Genomic DNA, 10,000 nt, shown 5'->3' on the forward strand with positions numbered 1-10,000 from the left:
GTATGTGTGTTTATGTATGTGTATATGTGTGTGTAGAATACCACGGTAAAGAGTAGAGAGCAATGGTTTGATTTTCGAGTGTCCAATAAGAGCGAGGTACCACAGCTAAAGAGCCAGGAGAATAATGCAAATAATTGGCCAGACTATTCGGTGTAGGTGGTGCAAAGCGAAAATGTGCTGTAACCAGAGAGAAGAAGGATCCAATGTAGTACAGTCTGGCCAGTCAAAGGACCCACTAGATCTCTTGCGGCAGTCTCTTAACAGGTGGTTGGTGCCCTGGCCAAGCTAATACCTATAAATATACAGTGTATATATATATATATATATATATATATATATATATATATATATATATATATATATATATATATATATATATATATAAAACATACTCACTGTAACTACATGTACAGTACAGTAGGTACACATTAAAGAGGAGTAGTGCTTTGCTTAGCAAAATTCGGAAGACAAACAATTAGAAAAGAAAAAATTATCAGCAATCAAATCCTCGAGTATTGACAATGAGGAAGAATGGGTGCACACAGATGAGGGGTTTCACGTGAATAACAACCACTTGATCCATCGGAATCTAAACTGTAATATGACTACGCATGGCTTAGTATTAAGGCAAGTAAAGTGGATCATCAAGTTCAGTGCTTAGTATCAAACTCGGTAACTGATGTATTTGTCCATTAACATGTTGCTCAACTCCCACCGTCAAACTAACTCCCACCGTCAAACTAACTCTCTCTCTCTCTCTCTCTCTCTCTCTCTCTCTCTCTCTCTCTCTCTCTCTCTCTCTCTCTCTCTCTCTCTCTCTCTTATTGGTGGGTCCAAAGAGTACAGACTGCCTGGGGCTTACCGGAAGACGTATTTCATAAATAAAAACTGTCCTATTTATTTTTACTAGCCTCTGTAAAACGAACCCTTCTATGGTTCATTTAGGTTAATGGAGGTCGTTCTTTCCCTAACTTCAGCAGGATAATTAGTCAGCGTCAAACACGAGAAGCTAATTCAAATCAACTCCTTTCATAGTTCGCGTCTTTGATCATTCGCCCATCATTCTCTGTAGTTGTCTTTCATTTGCTTTTTGGAAAAGCCTTAGTTTATCTTCTTTCTTTAATTACCATAACTCATTTTTGTATGGGCCGGTTACATAAAATGTGGAGTAAACTCTCCTTTTTTTTGTAGTTATTAAAAGATCCATGTATAGATATTTAATGGGCATGGTTTTCCAATGTAACCCATGAGGGATAATAGCAATACTTTCATACAACTAGAGTAAACTAAATGTTTGTTTATTATGTATCTGGAATGCTTAAAAGGTCCCTTTTAGTAACCGCACAACTCTTATAGGACTTCCTTTGGAACCCATGACAGCATAAATGCTTAACATGAATCTATGTCAAAATGGAGTTTTTTTTTTTCTTTCAAAATTATGAATCATGAAGTTCAAAGTACACTAAGAACACACATAATGTCAGACATGAGACTTACGTAGGATAAGGAAATTAGTTCACACCTCTTATACATGTTTGTGGTACGTAAACGAGAATGTCGAGTACCATGGCTGAGATTGTCCATGTATATTACTACTCATTATCTCGACGACAAACCTAATAAATCAGAGGAAATATATTGTCTCATACTACTACTAACCTTTAATTTAGAGCGTAAAAGCTAACTTACATAAAAGACATCGATTTTATCTTATTTCTCTTCCTCTTGTTTTAATAAAGTTTTTATAGTTTATAAATGTTTATTAAAATATTATATTTTATCTTGTTTCCCTTTTCGCAATGGGCTATTTTCCCTGTTGAACCCCTGATCTTATAGCATCCTGCTTTTCCAACTAGGATTGTAGCTTAGCAAGTAATAATAATAATAATAATAATAATAATAATAATAATTCTCTTTAAGCAAATATGAATCTATATCAAAGTGTAATGAATGGTCTTGCTCAATAAGATCGAAGAAAATAATAATTCACTCCGACCATGTGAAACAGAGGATAAACTGTATGGAACGACAGAAATCGATTTAAATCTCATGAAAATTTTTCTTCGAGCCATTCTTGATGTCAGAACACTGGGTACACCACTATTAATAAAACTGCAGTCATACAAATGAAAGTGTTACAACTATGTCCAGCCATTTCCTAAATATAGTAATTCAATCCAACAATCCATTGACTTTCTAGCATAAATCGTTTCAATAATTTATGCTAAATTTATCAGTTCTAGGTTAAACATGTATTCTATATTTTGAATACGTCGCAAATTCTTATCAAAAGTTTCTCTACGATGTATAGAAAAAAATATTAAGAGTACGTATTTATCGTTACGTAAAGAATGCTGGTAATTAGAGTACGATCTACCAAGGTGATCGAAGGTGACTTTGCAAAGAATTCGTCCCTGAAGGAATTGGGGTATTAAATTGATTGTCTCAAAAGATTGCCTAATCTTCTCAACATTCATTTCAGACGAAATTCTTGTTACACATTACTTTTTAAGGCTTTTAATCTGTCACCTGATTGGTTTAGGTTCCATGGAAAAATTACTTTACTAAAATCAAATCTTAATAATAATCGTTACTCATCCGACCTTTTTGATAGTGATTAAACATTCTATAGATAATATATTCAGACCTTAGGCTACTGTATTCAATGATAAGCACGTCTAAAACCATCACTGGTTTGTCTTTCGCTAGGAATTTTAAACCACGAGAAGGGATACCCCTATCAATTATGTTGAATAAATTCTCGTTCAAAAGAATAACAGGCTTAAGAATTTTATACAATTATAACCAATTCAATTCAAAAGATCACTCAAAATACTATTTCAGGCTGCTTGAGATTTTATGTACTGTATATCTTACACGAGTATTACACATCAAGGACAGGTTGCTCAGTCTTAAATACTAACAACATTTAGTCATGGTCAGATGTCCCAACTGGAGAACCTACCTTACTTGTTATAACGCCAGGGGAGTCAGTGTATACCATGTCCAAGCAGTTACAAGCCAAGTGAGTAGCTTTACTTATGATTTGCTCGCAGCCAGATTCAGAGGCAAAGTCCTAAGTTCTTCAACCATGGTGATAAGTAGGTGAAACAGGATTTAACCACTCCCTATGGTGAGAGTAGAAATCACAAACAAGAACAAAAGTGTCCTTTCTATCATCTTCTACAGTAGTACCTTAGCCATAATGGTAAGAAGACAATCGAAGATAAAAGTCATCCAAGTCTGGATTCCAATAGATCGAACAACAACTATTATTACCTGAATCTCCTGGCATCCACATTCATAGTAGGACTTATAAAAAGCAGGGTCCTAAGATGCACTGCCCTTTTCCCTTGCCCTAGGAATACCATCCCGTTTAAAAATTATTGATTTCTTAAAACCTGTAATAAGGAGTTCATATCAGTGTCTCATTTGAGAAAACCAAGTTTCTAAGCATAACACAACATCATACTCTCTCGAGGCAGCTGTGAGGTCTTGTATATTGGCACAAAGTCCGCGAATATTGCAACATGTAGGTGACAGTGGCGAAGTTTAGAACATACTGGTCCCAAATTTTGCTTCATGTCTCCACACAGGATGAGAATTAAAATCAATAAAAAATATTCGTCATATTTAAAAACAAAATTATCAATAATGATAACAAAAACAATATGTATAGAAATATATATAAAGGGACTGATACAACCCCAAGATTAAAAGTAAAATGTTGGAAAAATTAGTCAACATGGCAGAGCCGACACACCATGCAAGGAAACATACCGTCAAGGATAGCCACTTCAACTGAAGGGAGGACAGTAATGATGGTTTTGAAAATGAATACTTATGAGGAAGACAAAGAAACAGACAGCTATGGAAAAGGTAACATCATAAACCAACAGGCATCGATGGACCTTCTATTAAGCTTGCCTAACAAACCATTAAAAAAAGGAAACAAGAGGAAGAAAAACCGGATAAAATAGTGTACCCTCAAGCAAAAGAACTCTAACCCATGACAAAAGAAGATCACGGTACAGAGGTTATTGCAATACCCAAGACAAGATAACACTGGTTTGATTTTGAAGCGTCCTTCTAGAAAAGTTGCATGCCATAACTAAAGTACAGTAGTTGATGCCTTTGGTAAAGAAGAATTGTTTGTTTAGCTTAGCGATGCCAGGTGTACGAAGAAAGTAAACGTGTAAAGCTTAGGCCAGACTATTCTATGTATGTTTAAGCAAAGGTAAAATACGATGTACAACTATCTGGCAATTTAGAGGACCCAATGCCTCTCTATGCGTGGTGCCTAAATGGGTGGCTGGTGCCCAAGCCAACCTACTACTTATAACTTTTGATTTGGTACATGAGTACATTAACCTTTAAAAAGTATCATGACTTCCAGAAATGAATAAACGTGAAGATTTCTCACTAATTTACTACATATTATAGTGTCAGCATATTAAGGGAGGCAGAACATTTGCTTCAAGATGACAATACTATAGCTTTGGTTCTCGGTTAGGTAACTGCAGTCCGTCTGAGGGTGCCCTCACGGTGCAAGTGTAATAATATAATCTATAAAATAAGAATAGCAAAAGTTCCAATGTCATTTATGTCTGTAGGCATGGAAAATACATATACATCAATACGGACACAGACACACACACACACACATATATATATATATATATATATATATATATATATATATATATATATATATATATATATATATATATATATATATAAACACAAAACAACAACAGTCACAGCTGTTCTTAATCCACGGTAATACCAAGGCCCAAGACATGTTAATTCATGTCTGGGGCTAGCCGTTATGGCCTGGTGATGGTGGAAGATTTTTGTCTGGTCACTCACAGCAAACCAACCTAGTATGGGTGGCCATGCTGTTTTGCTGATCATGGCGATACGCAACACTTTTCACCGCGCTTAGGTATCCCCACTCATAAAGGGATATACTATATATATATATATATATATATATATATATATATATATATATATATATATATATATATATATAGATATATATATATATATAGATATATATATATATATATATATATATATATAATATATACACGTATTATATATATATATATATATATATATATATTTTATATATAATACGTATTTTATATATATATATATACATATATATATATATATATATATATATATATACACACGCACATAAAAAAGTGTATGTGACCAGTCAATAATTACGGCTAAATACCAATATAGATAATTTATATACACACGCACCCCCTCACCAAGGTATGGCTACTCCCTTCCCCTTTACCCGAAGGACGGGGAAAGACAGTGTGACCAGAAAAATATATACATATATGTATATACATACATACATACATATATATACACATTATATACACACATACAGTATATATATATATATATATATATATATATATATATATATATATATATATATATATATATATATATATATATAGTTTAATGTGTGTGTGTGATTGAATGTGGGCGCGGGCATCTTTGTGTAAGGATTCGCCTTCTGTATTGCGTGTGTTTTACTTGTTTGAGATGATATGGTAAGTAATATCAGTTAACAACAGACCTTCAACCTGATCACCGCAAAAATTATTTTGACAGAACTCCTGAAAAATGCAACACGGAAGCCAAACCACAAGCCATTACAACAATCCGAAGTACGAGAGGTGCAGTTCGTCAGTCAAACGAACCATAAAATTCAATAAAGAATATTTTCCGAAGGTGACTCGGCTGCTCAAATAACACCGCCCTCCCTAACTCCATCGTAATTACATGAGGACGATGGGTACGACTGGATGATCTACAAATACAAGTAACCCCAAACCTCACCGTTACCAGGCAGATAAAGAACCAGTCTACCGCATAACATAGCTAGCAGAGTATATTTAGCTTTACTTGCCATATTTACTTCATCAAATTAAAAAAAAAAAAAAATCTAATTCACCAACGATTTGGAGTATTGGCCATTCTTCGTTATTTCCTTTCCTCACTGGGCTATTTTTCCCTGTTGGAGCCCCTGGGCTTATAGCATCTTGCTTTTCCAACAAGGGTTTTAGCTTGGATAGTGATAGTAATAATAATAATAATAATAATAATATAGCTAAACATTAAGTAAGCAATGTTTTCACGGAAACACTTTTGTAAATTATTTTGAGCCGTACAATGGTTGTATAAATAAATACAGATAGATAAAACGGTAATAATAATTATACATATAAGTAAATAATCATTATAATAATCCATCAGCTATGACAAAACGAAAGTAAAAATCAAATCGTGAAATCAAAGTTTCTAATATATATACATATATATATATATATATATATATATATATATACATATATATATATATATATATACATATATATATATACATATATATATATATATATATATATATATATATATATATATATATATATATAGATAGATAGATAGATAGATAGATAGATAGTTATAGATTTACATGTGTCCATAAATATACGTAATTATATAAATACATATACTATATATATATATATATATATATATATATATATATATATATGTGTGTGTGTGTGTGTGCGTTTGTGTGTGTGTGTGCGTGTGTGTGTGTATACAATATATGTACATAATATATGTATATATATATATATATATATATATATATATATATATATATATATATATATATATACACACATATATATATATATATACATATATTATTGTCTGTTCTTCTCATCATATGTTCTGTCCATGTCCATTGCTCTTCTTACATGATGTTAGAATATTCTCTACTTTAGTTTGTTCTAGTGTCCATGTTGTTCATTTTCTGCATCTTACTGTTATTCCAACCATTATTTTTTCCATAGTTCTTTGATTTGTAACTAACTTATGTCCTATGGCTTTAGTAAGGCTCCAAGTTTCTTATTCATAATTTAATACTGGCAGGACCATATTGTTAAATACTTTTCTTTCTAGTGAGTGTGGCATTTTTCTTTTTATAATCTCAATTTGTTTACTGAAAGCTTCGCACCCCATGTTTATCATTGTTTTAATTTCAGTCTCGTGTCCTGGGTAAACACTTACTGTCTGTACTAAGTACGTAGTTATATCAATACTCTAAAGGTTCCTCCATAACTCTTATCTGTTGTCTTAGTTTTACTCATATTCATTGAGTCCTACATTTCTATTTTCTCTTCTCAAATCTTCTATCATCTATGTCATCTGCATATCTCAAATTGCTAAGTTATTTCCCATTAACGTTAATTACTAATTTTCCCAATCTAAATTTTTAAAAACTTCTTATATATAAGCTGTTAATACATTAGGAGAGATGGGGTCTCCCTGTTTAACTCCATTAATAAACAGTGTCAAAACATATGACCGGCGATATTTAAGTTTTACATTTGTGGAATAAAGATCTAGCATACTTTGGAATGTATAACTAACCACCACCACAGCATTGCAATGTAAAAATAGCTTACTCGTGACAATTGCCAAGTGTTGAGGTAAATAGTATTGAGTGATATCTCCAAATGGAATTATTCAATCTCAAGAACCCATTCCCTGTAGGCCATGTACCTGCTGGTGATCTTGGTCGTTCACTATAAATCACCAATTCGAAAAATAAAAACCACAAGTACTTTTAATGTCATAGCAACTGGAAGAAAATATATTTTACCATATGCTGATGGCGGATCCTCAAGGTTAGACAATACTAATGTTGATACATGCGAACCCTTACACCACAGTAAAGAAGCTGGATTAGCAATTTTTATGCAAATACTCTGGATATTCGTCTTTTAAGGTTTCATATGTTCTAGGTCGTCAACTTAATCCTCTATAAAGAAATCCCACGATATTATTTGTCATACAGATAAAAAGTAAAATTAACCTAAACGTGAATGTGACAGAACAACCGCCCCCTCCCCCGACCTAGGCAATGTAAGAATAAGAATCTATTTGTTAATGGTCGAAGATGGAAGAATATAATTGCAATCATTACAATATCAACACCGTCGATGATAAAGTCACAAAAGGGGTGTTTCCAAATGATTGAACATCCAAACGTCGATTCTAGTTGAAAAGCAAGCATTTCTGCTCCTAGATAATGTACCAAGGGTAAATGTACAGAAAGATAGTGGATACCAATTAAATATGATAATCTCTTATTCTTCAACCCGATAGACATTTGCTCTAATATGGAAAAAAAAAACTATGAAAGCAAGACGAATAAGGTAATCCAACAGGTACTTTATGAAATAAGAATATTTCTGGATTAGTGGAGACAAAACATCTTGAATATGATACTTGTATTCAATATGAAGTTACATGAAAGTTAAAATAAGATAAATCACAGATAGTTACGAATGGGAAACCGATAGTGATTGATTGTATCTGTTGCTCATCAATTAATTTGTTACGTTAAAATACGAATATATCTCAATTATTTCTAGTGTTTCTTTAAATTTTAAAATATATAATTTCAATTTAGTGAACTAACTTAAGGCAGTTTTTGCATAAAAAGGTGAAACATATCTTTTCATTTCTATCTAATATCTTTTGATGTTAATCCAGGTTTATATACTCTATAGATACAAAGAAATTACGGTTCAACTTGCATCAATACAGGAACTCTCTCATGTGAAGTTATGCTACAGCATTTACTCGTTATCATCATTCTCCAACAACTTATTTAAAAATAAAAAAAATTAAATTTTCACCGTACTACAGAAGGTAGAAATCCATGATGTATGAAATATTTGCACCTCTTAGCGACACAGGAATAGTGAAGATACAATTTATGTTATTGATGGAGGATTTCTGATTCATGGTTGTTTGGTAAAAGGGAGAGAAATTCTCAGCAATTCTAAACAGGTACACGGAGTATGGAATGAAGCACTACAAGAAAAATGCCACTGTTGTATTTGATGGATATTCAGAAAGCCTGACAAAAAAAAGTATATACAAAATGTGCTGAGCGTGCTCATCGAATTGTTAATTCTACCACAAATACCATGTTTGATGAAACAATGCCAGTAACAACAAGGCAAAGTAAAAATCTCTAAATTGAGAGAAATAAGAGCCGGTTCATCTCGAGGCTTATCGCTAGATTAATCATTTAGTGTTTGCTATAAAACAGAAAACTGAAGATACACAGACACTGATTGCTACTACTATTACTGAAGAGTCTACTAAAGCTGAAACAATAACAATGTACAAATAAATAAATCTTAAAACCAGTATTCTAGAATTTATTACCTCTGCCAACGAAGTTGAGAGGAAGTTATGTTTTCACCTGTTTGTCCATTTCTTTATGGGTGAACTACTTTAGGGCCACAATTTTACTGATAGAGTAGTGAAACTTTCAGGGATTAATTGTTGCGTTGAGGCGTGGAAGTGATTCAATTTTGAAAGTCCTAGGTCAAACGTTAAAGTCGACCAAAAAGGTCGTGAAATAAGCTGCCGTGGCGGAGGTCACAATTTTACTCATACAGTAGTAAAACTTTCAGGGATTGATTGTGATGTTGAGATGTAGAAGTCATTCAATTTTGAGTCCTAGGTCAAAGGTCAAGGTCTAGCAAAAGGTCGAAAAATGAGCTGCCGTGGCGGAGGTCTACGCTCCCTCTTACTTCCAGATATGACCAAGTTGTAGAATGGTCATCCTAATAATTGAGTTAAGTCGGTGTAACTTAAAAGCTGCCGTGGTAGAGGTTACAATTTTACTCATAGAATAATGAAGCTTTCAGGGATTAATTGTTATGTTGAGACGTGGATGTGATTCGATTTGGAAAGTCCTAAGTCAAAGGTCAAGGTCGAGCAAAAGGACGAGGAATAAGCTGCCGTGGCGGAGGTCACAACTTTACTCATAGAGTAGTGAAACTTTTAGGGATTTATTGTTGAGACGTGGAAGTGATTCAATTTGGAAAGTCCTAAATCACAGGTCAAGGTCAAGCAAACGTTCGAGAAATAG

General features: G+C 33.1%; 1 long non-coding RNA gene across 2 annotated transcripts in view; it reads right to left on the minus strand.

Annotated features, from left to right (window-relative positions):
* LOC137642667 (uncharacterized) overlaps nt 1-10,000 on the minus strand; it is a 662,677-nt gene that overhangs the window by 552,191 nt on the left and 100,486 nt on the right. The window lies entirely within an intron of this gene.

Source organism: Palaemon carinicauda, chromosome 1 (assembly GCF_036898095.1).
Source record: "Palaemon carinicauda isolate YSFRI2023 chromosome 1, ASM3689809v2, whole genome shotgun sequence".
NCBI lineage: Eukaryota > Metazoa > Arthropoda > Malacostraca > Decapoda > Palaemonidae > Palaemon > Palaemon carinicauda.